Genomic DNA, 19,550 nt, shown 5'->3' with positions numbered 1-19,550 from the left:
AAAGAATAAAAACTTGACCGGAAACAAAATCAACGAAAAAGCAGAACAAAACGCTAACTATTTCATTTGGTTTTGTGGATTGGTTATTCATAATAAAGAGCATGTCTTTTTATATACTTCTTTCTCCTCACGCTCAGCGGCATTGCCAGACGTATAACTACTCGGTCCCTCCCCGTCCCTCGGGTATGATATCTAGTCGTTATTTTAACGGGTCGCATATACTAGTTTGTTTACATATATTGTGTACATATATATATCGAAGACCATACAATTTCTGAATTTTAAACTGTGAATTATACATTTTATATGATGAATGAAGTAATTGTAAACTAATGCGAAATATATGGGAGTTCATATCCTATTCCAAAAATAATGTCAGAACCCATTATTTTTTTTTCGTTCTATTTTCCTTTAAATATCATTAGATAACATTTCGTTAATGTGTCACTGACGTTTGAACAAAAAAATTCAACACTTATCTTATGATATACTGCATTTCCTAATGTTTGCACTACAATGTATCATGAAACCATACGATAAGCAGTAACACGTGAAAATAAATGAAAAGCTAGTTTTAATTTCAAGAAACATTTTTTGTAAATATGCAATATACAAACATTTTATCCATAAAATGTGGCGTGGCTTAGCTTTACCTGCTCTCATGTTAATCGTCAACTGCTACTACGTAGGTACTAATAGCGAAAATAGTTGAGCGAGTGACTCAATTTTGTCACTATCCTATCTATCACTTGAATTTCCAGGACTTCCTTTTCTAAATCTTAGGAGTGCCCTTCTTGCTTCTATTAAACCCTTTTAATTATACGTTTATTCTGGCCTTCAAGCCAAAACTATCAACGACGGACACAAGTTTACCAGTCAAATATTCTTTTATGGAAAATCACTCTAATTCACATATCATTGAAGGTATACAAAGATTCCTTTATCCTGTTCACTTGGATATGTAATTTAAACAAAAACAAACATCTGTTGGAAACTATATACTCAACTTTACTTTGGGAAGTGCATTCCTACAGGAAAAGCCCCGACGGGCTACAGGACCCACGAGATTTTTTCATCATATACATCCTAAAGTATTTAAAAAATCATACGACGTAGTTCGTGCTAATTTTAAAATCCACGTTATTTTAACACCAATTAAACAAGATAGGCTTCAACTTATTGTAAGACTTTATATCACTAATCCTAATCTCGAGCGAAAACTTGTTACACAATCTTGATGCTATAATATTAGAAAGTTCTAGAATCCACAGACGAGGTGCATCTTCAATCCAATAACTTGAAAAGCTCCATAACTCGACTCGTGCTGACAAGATACATTTTGTTGGCTGCATGAGGTATAGTAAATCTCTTCAATATTTTGGACATCCAGTTCTGATATCTTGAAAAGTCATTAGCCTATAATAACAAAATTTAAGAAACAGGTCGGATGGGTTTCTCATATATGCAGTGGACAGAAACCCAGTGAAAACATTGTTCCTCGGTCAAAAATAGTAGTAGACCTATCAGTGCTAAGAATATATGTTTTAATATCACAAAGAATGCAGTATTGTTGGCAATAGCAATAATTTAAACAAAGTTACGAAAAAGAAACTACTACTCATATTATTATCGAATTGAAAAAAAAATTAAAAAGGGATATGAACTTAAAATTAAAAGATATTCTTAGTAAAATTCTACTTATCCTTCACTATATTTCCATCAGTAACGTGACTTATGAAAGATACTCGCTAACTCAGAGAGCCTAGAATAATAGCCACTGTCACAGGTTCATGGACAGCTGACTTGGATATTTCCCTCTTGATCATTCAGCAATGGATCTATTAAATTCCATAATTTTAGCCTTCAGTAAAGTAGCAAAAGGAATAGTAAGACAAATGACAATACGAAATTTCCATTTACACAAAAATGATCGTGAAAAAAAATCATATACTAGGTTGATTAAAGAAAAATACTCATTAGTATATAATATGCTATACTCTTTTTTTTCTTTTTATTTTCTAATGGTCACATCCAAATAGTACAGACAAGATTCGTAAATATGATTTTAAATCAGAATTATTCTTCATCTATGATAATGATATAATCTCGATGTATGATCTAAATAAGATGGAGTACATCTTTAAAAAATACTTCACAGAAAGGCTAAACATCATTTTACAAACCTTTAAAGGAGACGATTCCTTCAAATCCTTTAAATTGATCATGTATATATAGTCTTTATATAGAGGAATAAAAACTATAACCTCCCTGTAGTAAAAACTTCCCTCAATGTGCAGTACTACAACCAATTCGCAATCAGCATTCAAAATAAAAGAAAATAATAATTACATACAAAATTCTACAGTATACAATGTACTTTTGATGACAAAGGCCACCATTTCAACTTTATATGGTTAATTCTCTGATGATAAATCAGCCGAAATGACAGAAGAAAATCTTTCAATTGAGTAAGGAAGGACCAGCAGACAGACATAAACTCTACAGACTCCTTCCATAAAGACTAGTACTGGGCACGAGGCTCAATAAGCAAACTGGGGGTCTAAACCTAAGGCCAGATGGCTATTGGTCCTAAGATGAGGGAGTTGGTTCGGAGATGAAAGAATACAGATGATGTGGACGTGACTTTGAGGACCAAGTAGTAGTTTAGATGGCAAGATATTTCGCTCAATTATGATTAATGCAAAAATAAGTACTGTAGTAGTTTGCTGTTGCTTAGCAGAATCGCTTAAAACTCAAGGATTGCAGAATGGGAAAAGTAGACAACCTGGACAAAACGAGAGAGCAATTTAAAAGTAAAGATTAGGCCTAGGCTTACCTGTAAACGTGAATGAGAGAATAAACGAAAACATCGCATATAATTTACTCCATCATCAAACATTCTCCCCAATAGAAAGGAATTAGAAAAAAAAAAACAATTATCGATTCATCTATCACAACCACGAAAAGCGTTATTTCTAACGAATATCATGATAAACGTAGCACAAATGCTACGTGTTTTTCAAAGCAGTTCAAATATTTTATACTCCACAACGCCTTTGTTTGGATCGTGGCACCTGGCCTGTTTTGTAGTTATGGCAAAGTGCTAATATCACGAAGAAATATATGGTACCATATAATAAATAACGTATATACATAACATAATGAATGGTAAGAAATAATAAAACGGTAGTTAGGTACATACAATAGAATGCAAAATGTGATGTTTCAGGAAATAACATGAGCGGAATTGAATGGCAACAAAATATCATATAAGGGATATCGATAAAAATTATGCAGGGGAGAGTCAGCAAAATTAGGTTAATCAAAAAGCAAGTGAGAAAAAGAAGATATCAAAATAGAGGAGTGAATGCAAGTACGAACTGGAGGGAAGTGCAGATTAAAAAAAAAAAAAATATATATATGAATAAATGGCTCTTAAAATAAACATTAATTAACTTTAGTAACATTTCAAACCTTGGTTTCCCCGTATTGGCCCTGTCCTCTTGACAAATGATTATTATTTTTAATCCAAACTATCTGAAATGAAGGCAGTCATGGATGGAGTGCAATACTGTGAATCTTTTTAGACTTGACTGATTAGGAAACAAAAAGCAAAATTGATAGGTTGCGAAATAATAAAACACAGTTAAATATTGGGAGCAAAAGTAAGATACTTCCTTTCCATGGTGAACGCGTGTTTAAATAGCTTATCAGGGTTTGTAATGTATATCAGGAAGAGTTAAAGGTAAAGGATGTTTTAGATCTGGACACAGTATGCAACAAACTCAGCAGTAAAAGAAAGAAAAACTTAAACAGATAAACATTTACAGTAATGTTCTTAGTCTTTTATAAGACCTGTAACATAAGTAACTTTAAGAAAATAAGCTGGATTATTCATTTCTTAAAAAAAAAAAAGTAGGACCACACTAAAGCCCTGACACAACAGATATTCTTATTTTTGACATCCTACATCAATACTCGGAAGTAGGCCTAGATATGTCCAAGTTCTATAGAATGGGAGACCCATTCTATATACCTTGGATATGCCCACACACACAACAGAAATAAATTTAACTTTAAATTTGGACTAATGAACTTGGGCTACATGGCCATATAGCATCCTGCAATTGCATTATGAAGTTAAAAATGCGATAGTTTTATGAACAACGGATTCATCCAGGGCCCACCATTAAAAGTGCTATTGTGGCACTGACCGAAGTTACAAGGGAAAACTTGACAGTTGCACTATAAATGAAAAGTTTATAAGGTTGGGCAGCATTATGATAGAAAGGAGCAAGTTGGAATCAGAGTAAAATAAAGATATTAAGCGAGTGTTGCCAGGAGACAAAAGAAAGCTACACTAACCTTCAAGTAATGCCTACAAGTACATAAGGGGGGTGAACTGAGGTACTAGCCTATTACGGGTTACCTTAATATATAATGCATAATAAACAAATCAATAATTGGTATAGTTCTCTCGAGGGTTGTCTGAATAACCCTGTACTTTTTTAAACCGAGTTTATATCAGCTGTATGCAAAGTTCCATGAATAGATCAATAGAATTCTCTATAGTTTGGAATTTCCAGCAGATCCCATTTACCGAATAAAATCAAGCAGCTAGTTTGAGCTTACTAGTATATAAAAAAAAAAAAAAAAAAAAAAAAAAAAAAAAAGTGCATGATAAGGTGCCTGTCTATGTGTAGATTTACCTGCATTCAGGCTGCCTTTAGAATTCGGTCAAAATATCCCCTCGTGAAAGATACATACTGTTCATGTTACAGAACAAAGTAGTAAGACTGGTTGGGGTAACTGATTGATCACCTTAGTCATATAATTCTGTTAAGGTATCATTAGAAAGAAGTTTAAAGAACATATTGTATAACTTCTAGAAACGTTAATTTGTACTGCCACTGCCTGAAGAGTAGTGTGCAATTTTATGGATATTTTAGGAATATCACGGAGAATGTATAAAAGATTTCCACCATAACATCTTAACTTTGTATCATAAAGGTGTCTGATTTCAGTTCCAGTATCATCAGAATAGATGCTCACCAGAACGTCAGCCGGACAAGCCCAACGCCCCATTATGGTACCGAACCAAAGCAGTATCCTGCCCAGTAAACCGCTTAAACTCATGGTCTCGGGCAGGTATCTATCTGATACCGAGCGAATGCTAGGCGAAAGCGTTACCCCTGTACTAGTCAGGAAGCTAGTATATACTATTATGTATCTATACTATTAGTCGATCAAAAGTATTAAAAAGACACGGAGTAAAGTTGAAGCTATTTGCAGATAATACACTGTTTTACTTCTCCATAAATTACATTGATGATACGGGAGAGAATTTAAGCCTCATTTTTACTAGTGTTTTGGAATGGATGTTAAGTAAACAAAATCCAAATTAAAATAAAAACTGAGTTTAAGGTGATAGGAAATAAAATCAATTAAGAAAGTCAGTGATCTCCAAATAATTATTAACCACACTTAGTCTTAATATATAGAGTTTGTGACCTATCTTTTGTCTCAGTACTCAAATAAATAATATAGTGAATATCTCGGGATATCACCTTATAAGCATTGCTTTTGTAAAGAAATGTCTGGATGAATGTTCTGTTACAAAACTTGTAATTAACTGCAATCAGCAATATTTATTAATATAGCTATCTACTATAAGTTACCCAAAGTGCAACGTAAGAAGTTACAAAAAAAAAAGGTGTCCCATGCAGACAAAGGATTAACTTAGTAACTGATTGAACTACACCGGCTACATATTAAAGCTACAATAAAATTTAGATATGTGCAATGACTAATCAAGTTTTTCTAACTAGACAAACAAACTATTCATGAGAATTGCTGCACGTCGCGCAGCCAACGAATCGTGTTGACACCAAAATAGTTTCGGATGGTTTCAAGTTATTGGAGCCAAGATGCATATTGACTGAAAGTTCTAGAGCTTTCAAATAGGCCTATGCGGCCCAAAATTTGTATGATAACCTTATACTAGACTTCCGAAGAACTTATGATATTATATCAAGTTGAAGAATTATTTGTCCATGAAATGTTGTGATACCACAGATTTAACAATTAACGCAGATAACCATATATGATATTCTAAATACTTGAGAATACTTACGACAAACAAATCTTCTTGGTCCTGCAGGGCACAGGACTTTGCCATGTTTGATAGGACCAGGGAAACTGTGTGGCAGAGCAAGGGACAGGATAATGTTCTATAGACCGACCACAAGCAGTATATTTACGACAGCATTAGAATTAGCTCGTGTGTGTAGTTTTGATGCATATACGGTATTCATTACGCAAAGAGGTGTTTTACTAAGTAAAATCATAATCAGACAATTCTGACAGAGGCCAATGCAATCGCAAGCCATAATATCTTAATATTCTAATCCATATAAAAACGGAAAGTATAGGATTTTTAAAACTGAATATTAACATCTGTCTAAACAATAAGACATAATGATGGCATGCAGCATAAGCTACTTACAAAGGCAGACAAAGAACGGGGGAAAAAAGGTTTGAAATGTATGAACGTGAGACCAAGAAACAAAACCAGGTTTATATCAGTATTGACAGTGGTTGATACTACAAAACGCCGAGCTAGCCGGATCACACTGATTACCTTTAAATAGCCAAAAAAATTTTGCTAGTAGGCCTATAAAAATGAGGCCAGTGGGTGTACTATCTTCACACGGGTATTTTTCTTCCATCTATTTATATTTTATCCAACCCTAAGAACTTCAGCCAAGCATCCATATCGGAGAACGTGATGCCAACATCCAGGGTTTAAGTACATTGTACCCTGTTTCCATATCCGCCCATAGACTGAGGGTAAGAATATCCTTCTAAAGGATACAATCATAGGGGCTGGAACCAAATACTCCTCCAGCGCACACATACACAGTGGAAGTTACATCGACAAAGCTCTCCTCCTGTCAGATGTTTTTCCTTTTCCCCTCCGCCAGAGAGAGAGAGAGAGAGAGAGAAAGATTACAATTACTTGTTGATCGGTTCAAAGAAGGTACCTAACCTCCTTAGATCGGTTCTAGCTCATCGGAACGAGAGGAATGAACTTGTTCAGTCTCTCCCCTGATATACTACTTATTACAGTTATTTAAATCATAGAGAGAGAGAGAGAGAGAGAGAGAGAGAGAGAGAGAGAGAGAGAGAGAGAGAGAGAGAGATTCTGATGTACATATATCAATTTTTTTTTAATCTAAATACAAAATATCTCACACAGTAACTACATCCAATCAACAGTATAATGAAAGCAGCAAAATATGTTAAGAATTTAAACATGCTTTCAGAACCTCCAGCAATAGTCTGTTTTTTGCCAAATGTTTGCGGGTGCAAATAAAACGACGAATCAACTTCTTTGTTAGATGATCAAGATCAACGTAATGAAAGTTATCAAAATGATGGCAGAATACAATAAGCCACATTAAAAAGAAAAAAAAAACTAATTTGAATGTCAATCAGCACCGGGGGAGAGAGGGAAACAATTGGCCAAGACCATATTAATGTTTACAAGACTAAAAATTTTAACGTGATAAACCTTAAATATACACAGCACTGGGTTTTCTATACTTTGTCTTGCTTGAATAGGGGAATAATAGTTAGGCATAGCCCTTCAATATTAGATGAAGCTTGTCATAATCGGATTTATTCTTGTCTATTGTTTTCGTTTCCTTTGGACAATGAAGTTATTAGCACGAATTTGGGCCTATGCGTACAAATTCATATCACATTCTAAAATTGGACTTATGCCAATAGTCACGACCTGTTGCTCTAGGTGTGAAACAAACTATGCGACTACAACAATTTCGTCAACGTTTAAATTACCCTTAGAACTTAACGATGGAACACTGGCTCTAGAATAATTAAAGGCGGAGCTTTTGATCTGTAACAAGCAATCACATATTTACGCTACCGTTGGTTGTATTAATTCAAATAGAGAGAGAGAGAGAGAGAGAGAGAGAGAGAGAGAGAGAGAGAGAGAGAGAGAGAGAGAGAGAGAGAGAGAGAGATCATCTTTAAACTAATTAAACTTACCTTTCAATAGGTATAAATGCTTTAAAGATCTTCAGTCAAGACTGCAAAGCTGTTTGACCAAATAATCTAAGATTCAAATCTGGACCGAAAACTTTTGTAACATTTTCTAAATCAAATATATACACTTTATATGCGCCAGCTAATTATTGCACACAACTACAACGTAAATATGAACCACCTTGAATCACACCGTTAAAATCACCATATAAAATCAAGTCACAAGATCCACGAGAAGTTAGCGCATATGTCTTCTTACACTGACAGACAAAACAACACTGACTAGAAGAGCAGCTGGCCAGCTACTCCGCTATACTGCTGCCGCTACGTGCTGCTCCTCCTGCAGCCTGCACCCACGGGTCTCTTATTCACTCCCTGTTGTCCTAACCTCGCCATTACAACATTGTCCTTTATTCTCTAGTAATCGACCAACTTTACACGAGTGATTCTACTAATATGAATCAGTACTAAATTCTTCAAATATTATGATTAATGTGTCCGCTTAATCATTTTGCTGAAGTATATTAGTAAAGCCTTGTATTATTTCCGAGTAACTACCTGGATTTGGGCGTCCAGGTGTCTTAGAATAAATCTGATTTCCGATTAATAATAAGCTTAGTACTTCTGCCAAATAATTAGCCAGGCACGTTACGTGTCGTTTAACACCAAGCTAGAAATACATTGTATGTATGCATTCTGTTCCCACATTTCACGTTTTATTTGTACGCTAGTATGGATAGTAGTATTCTTGCGCAAAATGAACAGAAAATATTACTTGAATAGCTGTCCAATATTGAAACCGGAGAAATCACAAATTCGACTTAAATCCATAATATAGGCGTTAGTGACAACGGTTTTCCGTAAATATGGTATACTGTATACCTAGACCGTACCCATACCCATTGATTTTATACTCGAAACTTGTTTCGCCATTTGTTATATATAAGCGGATCAATACAATGCTCATATCTATATGCTTAAATATACACTATATTTTTTCTTTCCATTAAAAACAGGACATTATAGTTTGTGAAAGTTAATGGTTTTAAATGTAGGTGCATTGCTAATAGATAAAAGTGAAAAAGGGAAGTGAATGACAATCTGCTGGTGGAAGGGGAAGGACAAGACACACACACACACACACACACTCTCTCTCTCTCTCTCTCTCTCTCTCTCTCTCTCTCTCTCTACCTTTAAGCGGCTTATTTTTCTACTTTTTTTCTTTTCCTCATATTTTTTTTCCACAGAAAATTACGGACCCGATGTCATGTTGTAATATATTAATCAGTCCACACTCGCTACTTTAATTAAGTTTGACAATTTCTTATACGTCTAAACTTTCATTAAGCCTAATTCATGAATAGCCTACTGGACATTGATTATATATATATTTTTTAAATATGGAAACTGGAATAGGATAGCCCATTGGAGGTGTCTAAGACACGCAATATGGGTGAGTATATACTGTAGAATTTGTTCTAGCTTGATGGGGTCGGTGGGCTTGGGGACTGATCATTTAGATTGTATTTATGGATTTAGGCCGCAGGGTATTACCAAGTCCTTCAGCACTGTGTGAAACTGACGAAATCAAGGGAGTTGCGTTATGAAGTTGAATTTATGAGGATGGATACCAAGATGGAATAAAGGAAGCGGGAACAGATATAGTAGAAGGCTAAAAATTGAGTTCTGTTATAGGAGCCGAACGGACGCTACAGAGACCTTCAAGTAATGCCCAAAGTAAACCGCTTGAGGTGCCCTGACGGAACTACTTACCTACAGGGATTGATTACATGAAAATATGGTAGATCCTTGGGGAAAAGTCCTGTCCATTGCCTCTGGTACCCATGAGCGACCTTCAAGAGAATACCCTATACCATATTGGCACTACATCATCTTCCTACCATACATTATTTGCAATTCTAAACTCATCTCTCCTTGACGTCTGTGGTATTTGCAAATGTAAATACAATGCCATTCAGTTCAACAGTTACTTCTATAACATTTGGCATCTTTCAAGAGCAAAACTTTGATTTAAACCCAATTTATTCAAGTTGTCAAATAGCTCCATAATTATGAAAAAGACATTTCACGGTACAGTACATTATCATCATTATAATTATTGCAAGACAAATGGCAATTTAGCTGGAAAATCAGAGTGCTTTATTATAATAACTCACAGCCGACAATGATGAAAGAAGCCCTGTTATGAATAAGCACCTGGAAAGTAAACTATAAATGAGAAATAACCGAGAAACCAAATAAGATAAATAACAAATAAAGTGATGTGAGACTTGTGTTAGTCTTGTCAATAACAAAAAAAAATATTTGAATGATGGAAGATTATTATGAATCAAGGAAGACTTAATCGGCAAAATCTCAAAACCTTGTGCCGTAGCAATTTTTCTTGAAAAGAACCACTAGGCTTAGGCTATAGATGACCTAAAGAAGCAGTGATTCCAATCCAGTGATTTCGCCAATTGATTAATCATATGAAGTAGTAGAAAGATGGAAAGAAAAACATACCAAATAGGTGAACAGTTTTCTGGACAGAAGAAAAAGCCAACACATCAAAGACGAATGGGGTGAAGATAGGGGGATATTAACCACAATAAATCACTCGGAGGGAAAGTGTACCTGTAGTCAATTTTTTTTTAGTGAAGCAGATTTGCACCGACTCGCAGGAGTGCCCTTTTAGCTCGTAAATTTTCCTAATAGCTGATTGGTCGTAAGTATTTTTGTCCGAATACCTCCACCCAATCAGCGATCAGGAAACTTTTCCGAGCTAAAAGGGCACCCCTGCGAGTCGGTGCAAATTTGCCTCACTAAAAAAAATTACGATAGCGCGCCTATTGGTTATATATGTAACCCTTTCGTCCCATACTTCTTGTGAGTGCCTAATATAATGGTAACGTGTTCGCTTAGCATTCGCATAGCGGCAGATCGATCCCAGCCCAGGACCGTGAGTTTAAAGTGTTTACTGGAGAGGCGACTGATATGGTTGGGCTTGTCCATGTGACGTTCTTATCATCTATTCTGATAAAACTGGAATTGAAGCCAGGTACCTTTATCTCAGTTTGTATCACCATGATTGAACAACTGTAACATTTTACTTGAAGGCCAACAAACAATAAGGTTCCTTAACATTGCTTTGTGAACTTATTCATGACAAATTTATGTTGGCTAACACTCTATTAACAACAATTTTCTGACACTGACTACACAAACTTGTGGAGATGAAGTACACTAGTGAATTTCCAACAACTACATTATCAATTTTATAGAACAAACACTTCTATCATAATAATTCAGTCATAAGAAACGTCAGCATAAAAAATAAACTTGTGCCCAATATCACGGTTGCCTTAGATAAAACTTGTGAAGTTTACAAGGCTGGCAAAGGTAAACAATTGTTCCCCATTTTACAAATTTAAAATGTGATTTGAGAATACAAAATTCTGCTTTCTTAGAAAGACCTGGAAGAAAAAAGACTGGCCTCTAATTATTGTGGCTCAGGGCTACTCAACTACAGTAATACTTTCAGATACGAGCTTAATGCATTCCGGGACCCGAGCTCGTATGTCAATTCGCTCGTATCTCGGATATTTTTCCCATATAAAATAACATAAAAAAGATTAATTTGTTTCCACCCTCTGAAAAAACACCTAAAAACAGTATATCACAGTGGAAAAACATGTTTTTAATTGTTCTAATTCACAACCTACGCTCACAGAATAACAAATACCTATGTACTGGTTATGATCTGCAATAAAATGTGACATTACAGTATTAAGGAGTTTTTACCTTCGAGACAGAGGGTAGCGGATAACGGTGGTGTGTGCGGAGGAGGAGGGAGAGAGAGAAAGGGGAGGAGAGAGACTTGACGGCAACACGTTCGGTATGCTACACTTTTGTAACACTATGTAACATAACTTATCCTTTAAATTTAATTTGAATTAAATTAGCTTAGCGTACACACACTTAAAAGTAAATGTTAATCTTACGTTACATTAAACTCAATTCTAATTTTGTTTTCATTTTCATATTTTTACTTTTCTTCTTCCGGCTCGGCTCGTTTTGCCTCGATTTTTGACTCTCTTTCACCTTCACTTTTTGCAGGCCATTTTAAAAGGAACCTATCTAGGGATGTTTGCTTTTGTCTCCCCTTCAAAATGTCACGAAAATGATGTACACAAGTGTCGTCACAAAAGGCTAACGCACGACCACACGCCAACTTGTCCGGGTGCCTCTTTTCCATAAAATCAGAAAACTTCTGCCATTTCGCTAACATGTCTCTGATTTCCTTCTTTATAGCATCTTTCTGCTTGAGGATGGTACATATTGTTGATGTACTCCTCTCATATTGGCGAGCCAGCTCAGTCACTCGTACACCACTCTCATGTTTTTCGATAATTTCATGCTTTATCTCGATTGTCATCATACGGTTTTTCTATTCACTACCCTTGTTTGCACTCGCTTGCTTTAGACCCATTACTTAACTTAATTCTGTACTGATTAACGCAAAAAACATGTAAAAAATGCAAATACTACAGCTGATGCTCGGAGATAACTTTACGAGACGGAGATCCGACGGGAAAGGGCGAGCAATGCTGTCCTCGTGAGCAGCCTCTCGCACACTCAGCCACCTAGCGGCTGCATAGGGAACTGTCTCATGTCCTCGTATCTCAAATTTGTCTCGTATCTCGGGGCAAAAATTTTCTCGAAACTTTCCTCGTATCTCACATTTCTCGTATGTTGGGACACTCGCACGTCGAGGTCCAGTTAGAAGAGTTCCAATATATGCAGAGGTCCAGATGAAAATAAAACCACCAATCGAGTACAGCATACTGTTCACATAAGATTTTTTTATCAATTTCATATTCACTCTTTCAAATGGAAAAAAAGTAAATAAATTTGATTTTAGACGGCTTGGTGAGAAATGTTACAGTTCTAAAACATAAAGTTTAATTTTCCTCTCAACTATCAATTTCTAAACAAATTCGTAATGGGGAAAAAATAAAGATATTCTTGCTTTCCAATTCCAACATTGACTGAGCATCAACCATGGTTCCCAGCTTAGGATCTAGCATGAAACAAAAACATCTCTTGATTATTACCCAATGCTTCATCTAACGATGGAATGGAGAAGGTCTGGAACCTGTGGTAGTGACCCAACAGATTTTGGATTTTGGCCACAAATTTGGGCACAAAACTAAAGGAGACCTCCTTTCAAACCTCAGCATGGGTTATTATGAGAACAAATGCAATTCTTACTCTTTTAGTGACACTAAGGGTGGCAAAAAGACAGTCTTGAGAGTCAAATCTCCATCAAACAACCTTCGCAAAGGCTCAGATGAGGTACATGTGAGAAACTTGAATATGCAGATCCTATTCGGGGGCCTAAGGACCTGTGGTGGGCAAAAATGCTCGATACTACTCACGAGCGTAGACAACTCCCACGTGGAGAAAAGGTCTCTGCCCTTCTGTTGGAAGATTGACCTCAAGGCTAAGCGGTAGCCTATCCCAGAAAATGTCGAATTCTTCCTGGTAGACAGCTGTAGAGGACGGTCATAGGCACCATGAAATCTGTGTGGTTCCTCGCAAAAAGCCTTTCATTAGAAGATGCTGGATAGTCTCCAAACATTAAGTGCAAGCAACCACATGGTTTGGTGGTGCCTCTAGATGTTCTCTTGGCCCCTGAATAGAAACTGCTAACAGATTGTAATACCATCCGAGACCCATATCGGTCATCCTGAGACACTGCATGATCAGCCTTCGGTTGGTTAGCTGACAAAACAGGCTGGATAGAGGGAAAAGCATAGACATCCTATTTGGAAAGTGTCTTCAAACACTGGCGAAGGGTCTGGAACAGGGAGCAGAACACCAGGAATTTCCCATGTATAGCCATGTAGTAACTCGATTTCCATTAAAACCCATTAGCCAAGAAGCCTTTCTGCTATGCCAGAATATAGGGACCACTTTGGTAGCACATTCCTTTTGTCTGGGATGTATCTGGCTGATAGCTCTATTGTGTGGTATACCACCCATATGAGCATCTCCTTTCTCAACTTGCAAAGAGGGAAAGAAACAGTGCCTTAATCCTTGTTGTCATAAGCCTTGCTGCTCATCAACACTACTGAGTGTTTATCAAACATTCTTGGAATGCTTTAAATGCTAAAAATGTTACTTGCATTACCAACATGTTGATGTGCAGAAACTTTTCTTCTTCTCACCACACCTATGACGTGACCAGGTTGGCTAAATGTGCGCACCACTCCTTCAAAGCATCTGAGAACAGTTTCATGTCCAGAGGTGGGGAGTCGAATGGGACAGGATGGCTAGTGAGATCCTTGGAGGCCCATCAGTGATCCTCAAAAACCCTCGAAGGAATCTTTAGTGAGGATGCCCATGAGGAAGAAGCTTCTCCAACAAGAAAGGTTGCTGAGAAGACTCAATATCAAGCTCCCTCTCTGAGCTTGCTAATACAATAGTCTGATGGAAAGACTCTTTATGCTGGCCTGTTTATCAGCATGGCCAGATACTTCCACCACTCCTTAAGCACAAGATTTGATTCCCCCAATTCATCACAATCTCGAGATCGCGACAAAAGGAGAGCAAGTGATCTAGATCCTGTAGCAACTGCCTCTCTAAGGAGGCCAGGATCAACTGATCGTTGAGATAGATCAAAAGACATATCCCTTGTGAGTGGGCCTAAGCTGACACCAGCATGATCACCAGAGTGAGCTCCTAGGGTACAGTGTACAGTTATAAAAACAGAGGTACTTCAGAGAGAAGGCAACTGATGAATGGGCACTTGAAAGTATACATCCTTCAGAGCTCCTGAAAGAATGAAGTTTCCTTCCATGATGGAAATCAGTAAAGCTCATACTATTTCCATTCTAAACCTGGATTGCTGAACAAACTGGTTTAGAAGAGAGGGATCAATGACTGGTCTACAGACCCAAGTTGACATCTCAACCAGGAAGAGTCAACCGTAGAATTCACAGATCCATCTTACAGGACTTCGAATGCATTCTTCTCTAACACCCCCGCTAATTCCACCAAAAAGGCTAGTGCTTCTGGTCGAGTTGAAGGATAGTTGGAGAATGCTATCTGGAGGTAGTAAATAACCATCACAAGGGACACTCACTATCCTAGGCTCATCCCTGTGTCACTGCTACGTTGCACAATGGCATGACAGGTATCACCCTACTTGCGACAGACGTAAGGAAGCACTAACATCAAGAGTCCTCCTCTTCCTGAACTGGCCAGGTTGAGGGCTTTGAAAGGGCTATACATGCAAAAGGCCCTGTCAAGTACCTGTAGATGGAGTTGGAAGTGGTCCTGATTGGGGTCTTGAGAAGGTCATGGTATCTTCTTTCCCATCAATAATGCAGGCATAGTTGCAGACACCCTCAAATGGCCAGGGCCCTTTAAGGTTACTGCATGGTGGATCAGGGAGTCCTGTGAAGCATTCTTCCACTTCTACATCACCACTTGAACGTGACTCATTATCACTGTTACTAGTTAAGCTACAACCGCAGTTGGAAAAGCAAGATGCCACAAGCCATCGGGCTCCAACAGGGAAAGTAGCCCATTGTAGAAAGGACCGAGAGAAATAAACCATATATGGGAAATAATTAAAACATATAAAATATCTTAATATAAAATATCTTGATGTTAAATCTTGTAGACTATATCTGTCAAATATAAACTATGAAAAGAGAAGGCATTTGCAAAATGTTTGAACTTCTCAAGTTCCACAGATTCAATTGCCTGACGAGGGAGATTCTTCCACAATCTGGTCACAACTGGAAATAAATTCTTGAAAGTGCACAAGGAACTCTGCTATTGTTTGAATAGAGGCATCAAGGGGAGAGATACCTATTCCACGACACCAACCACAGAAGACAGTCCACTTAGCCTAGTAGACTAAAGCTGAAGATCGTCGAAGTTGTCCAGTCATTCTCCTTGAAACGTGTTGCAAAGTCTTCTTTGAGTGAGGTTGATTGATGGACTGATTGATTTGAGGTTTTCTGGCATCCTAACATCTAAGGTCTCTGAGTGAGGAGGTGTTGGATAGTCTGCAGGCATGAAGTCTTAACGCAACTACGGCTTTGTGGAAGACATTTTCATGTGGCTGTTTGAGTAGTTTGTGTCGTGGAGGGAGTTCTCTAAGAAGTTCCATCAGGAGTTGTAGAAGGTCTAGGAACCACTCTGTGTGATGCCATAGCGGAGCTATGAGAATCATAAAGACATTGTCGGATGCTCAGGTCTTGTTGAGTACTCTTCTCATCAGACACAATGGGAGGAAAGGCGTAGACGTTGATATTGTCCCACCGTTGTTGGAATGCATCTAGCCAGAGAGACTGGGGATCCAGAACTCCACAGTTGGGGAACCCAACAAAGTCAGGACTTTGTTGGCTACTAGATGGTTCAAAGAGCACTTGGAGCCCACTATCTGAGTCACTCTGCTCAGAATGTCCACGAACACATTCCTCTTGCCCGAAACGAAGGGAGCCGATAGGAACACCGAGTTGTCTTTTGCCCATCTCAGTATCTCTAGTACTAGATGGCATAGGGGCTGTGAAAGGTTACCACCTTGTTTCTTTATGTAAGTCACTACTGTGGTGTTGTCACTCATCAACACCACAGAGTGACCCGCCAGGAACTGTTGGATCTGTTGGAAGGCTGCCCTCATTTCTAAGAGATTTATGTACTGTTACCCTTCGGACTCTGACCAGAGGCCGGAGGCCATGTGGTTCAGCATGTGTGCCCCCACCCTTCTTTTGATGCATCTGAATAGAGCATCAACTCCGAGGGGAGAACAAGAAGGCCGAGCCTCTGCGAAGAATCGGCCATCCACCACCTGTGATCTGTCTGCTCTTCTAGTCATATGGGGACTAGAATATATGGGGAATCACTGGTCTGATTCCACTTGGAGTTCAGCCGCCATTGGAGAGATCAAATCCAGAGGCGACCGATGGGCACTAGACGGGCCAGGGATGGTAGGTGACCTATGAGACACAGCCATTGCTAGGCTGGAAGCTCTTCTCATCTGAGGAAAGGTCTTGCTACCTTCCTCAGTCTCTGTACTCTGTCGTATGATGGAAAGACTTTCTGTTGATTGGTGGCGATGATCATACCTAGGTATACCAGTCTTTAAGAGGGAAGCAGGGATGACTTCGAGGTTTACCACGATCCCCAGAACTTGGAAAAATACTATTAGTCTTAGTGTTGAAGAAGGGTTGCCACCAAATCTGCTAGGATCAGCCAGTCATCCAGATATCTTAGGAGACAGATGCTGATCCTGTGAGCCCAGGGGGACACTAGGATGAAAACACTCGTGAAGACCTGAGGTGCTATGGAAAGACTGAAGCACAGCACCTTCAACTGGTATTTCTTGTTGTCGAGTATGATCCTTAGATACTTCCTTGAAGATGGATGGACTGGGATCTGGAAATATGTGTCCTTGAGATCTAGAGTGCACGTGGTCTGGACTTCCGCCCGAAGGGCCAGCTACTTCCCTTCGCGTAGGAGCCCAATGGGACTGGATCAAGAGTCAGTGGAGGGAGAGATTGAATGAACGGGATGTAATACCCTCAACGAATCATGGAGACTGTGCAGGGTTTGGCCCTGAGCTGCAGCCACCTCTACCAACGGCATTGCAGGCACACCCCCACTGGTGGACAAGTGGGAGAATTGCCCATCCTAGCGGGAGTGGCCTCAGCTGCTCTTACTTCCACGAGAGGACTTGAATGCCCTTCTGTTCTCTAGCTGGAAAGGGCTTCTTCGACAACCTTTTGGGACATAGCAGTTGTTGTTGTCGAAGTCCAGTTCATCATAGGTTTTGCTGCCTGCTGCTGTTTCCTCTGTAGCGGAGGAGGCCGGTAGGGTCGAGATATGAGAGCCCTATGGAGAAGGGAGTCCTGATTGGACTTCCTCCATCTCTCCACCACCTGCTCGACGCCTTCCAGGCTATACTGTATGGGAAGGAACCATCGAATCGAATTCCTCAATCTCATCACCTCTGCATGTAGGACCTGTCGGTGGAATCTTTCTTTTACCGAGTCTCTTCGCTGAAGGATCGTGTTTGCCCACATGTTCACTACCTGGTGCCTGATGGGAGAGGAACTCAAGGGTTCTAGTTCCCGATAACAGAAGGTCTCCATCGACTTTCTTGTGGTCTCTTTGGACCACTCCTCGGTTCGGATGAGGTGTCCCACAGATCCCAAACAGAGATCCAGCTACGAAGTAGCCTGCACGGAATACTTCTTGACTTTCTCCTGGTTAAGAATCTTCAACACAAAGAAAGAGACGGAGAGTTTGGAGTCTCTCTCACTCAAAGGAGACTCGTCCAGTTAGAGCCTCTATAGCGTGGTCGAGAGGCTAGGCCGGAAGGGGCTCGTTGGAGACCTCATAATACCTCCTCTGCTGCACAAACAGCGGTAGAAGAAGCTTAGAAGATAAGTCCGCTCGGAGAGAGCTGGAGGAGTCGGCAATCTGGGAGAACGCCTTCCGTCGGGCACCCGTCAACCCTTTAGACCTGGGCAAAACTGCCCAGGCCTTGGGTGGTCTCCAAGTCCCATAGACATGGTCCAGGGTCATGCCTTTGCCCTCCTGATGGGCCATCGCTGGATCTGATAACCCGTCAATGGCCCTCATGCAGGCCAAAACCTGCGATAAGGCGTGTTTCGACCCGTTCTGCTCTGTCTCTGTTAGCTTAGGACTTGCAGGTTTAGGGAGATACTTATCATCGTAGTAGTCATCCTCCAACCACAAGCTCTCATCCATAGAAGACCGGGGTGGGTCGAAGTCATGAGGAACATTCGGTGGTAGGACAATTGGGTACTGGACATTTGCGTCCCGGACAGTTGTGTCCCGGACAATTGCGTCCCCGCTCTTTTTCGTCCAGGAAATTTGCGTACCTGTACTTGTTTTTAGTGACCAGGTAATATTTGCTAAGAGATACGGAAATAACTCTGTCTCTTTGTATGTCTGTATGCATGTATATATGTATGTATGTATGTATGTATGTATGCTATCGCTCGATTGCAGAACTACTAATTTCTGTAAATAAGATATATGGCATAAAAACACTGAGGTACAGAACTTAGAATTACTGTACTTATCTATGATTTTACTTTTGTATTTACGTAGACCTTTAGAAAGCAATTCCTGATTTCTCCAGAAGCAGAAGAGACTTTTTATTCACGGCAGTTCAACCTCAGTTGTTGGAGTGGGCATAGGATTCAACCAACTCTCTCAATTTCATTGTGGAATGTTCATGACCGAACAGCTGATGACTTGCCGAGGTCCAATAATAGTTTAGAAGGGTGGCATAATACAATTTAGAATTATATAACATGTCATCACCCCTCCATTTGGAAACTAATTGAAGCGCTAAAGAAAGAAGAAGCTGTGGCGGAGAAAAAGGAAAGTAGACTATCTTTCTTACGAGACATTGCTCATAACATGCGTACCTT

The 19,550-nt window shown here is 39.0% G+C and overlaps 1 protein-coding gene across 4 annotated transcripts in view; it reads right to left on the bottom strand.

Moving 5' to 3' along the window:
- The window catches only part of LOC137649648 (pleckstrin homology-like domain family B member 1), a 471,311-nt gene extending 462,969 nt beyond the window's left edge, over nucleotides 1-8,342 (bottom strand). For 3 of the 4 annotated variants that reach the window (XM_068382630.1, XM_068382639.1, XM_068382636.1), the window contains exon 1: nucleotides 8,071-8,341. The gene's annotated coding sequence lies outside the window, so the exon portion shown is untranslated. Of the gene's footprint in view, nucleotides 1-8,070 lie in introns of all 4 variants that reach the window. The other variant, XM_068382644.1, reaches the window with a different exon arrangement.
- Between the last annotated feature and the right edge of the window lie 11,208 nt (nucleotides 8,343-19,550).

This window comes from Palaemon carinicauda, chromosome 1, assembly GCF_036898095.1.
Source record: "Palaemon carinicauda isolate YSFRI2023 chromosome 1, ASM3689809v2, whole genome shotgun sequence".
Taxonomy (NCBI): domain Eukaryota; kingdom Metazoa; phylum Arthropoda; class Malacostraca; order Decapoda; family Palaemonidae; genus Palaemon; species Palaemon carinicauda.
This window is presented reverse-complemented; position numbering and strand designations above follow the sequence as displayed.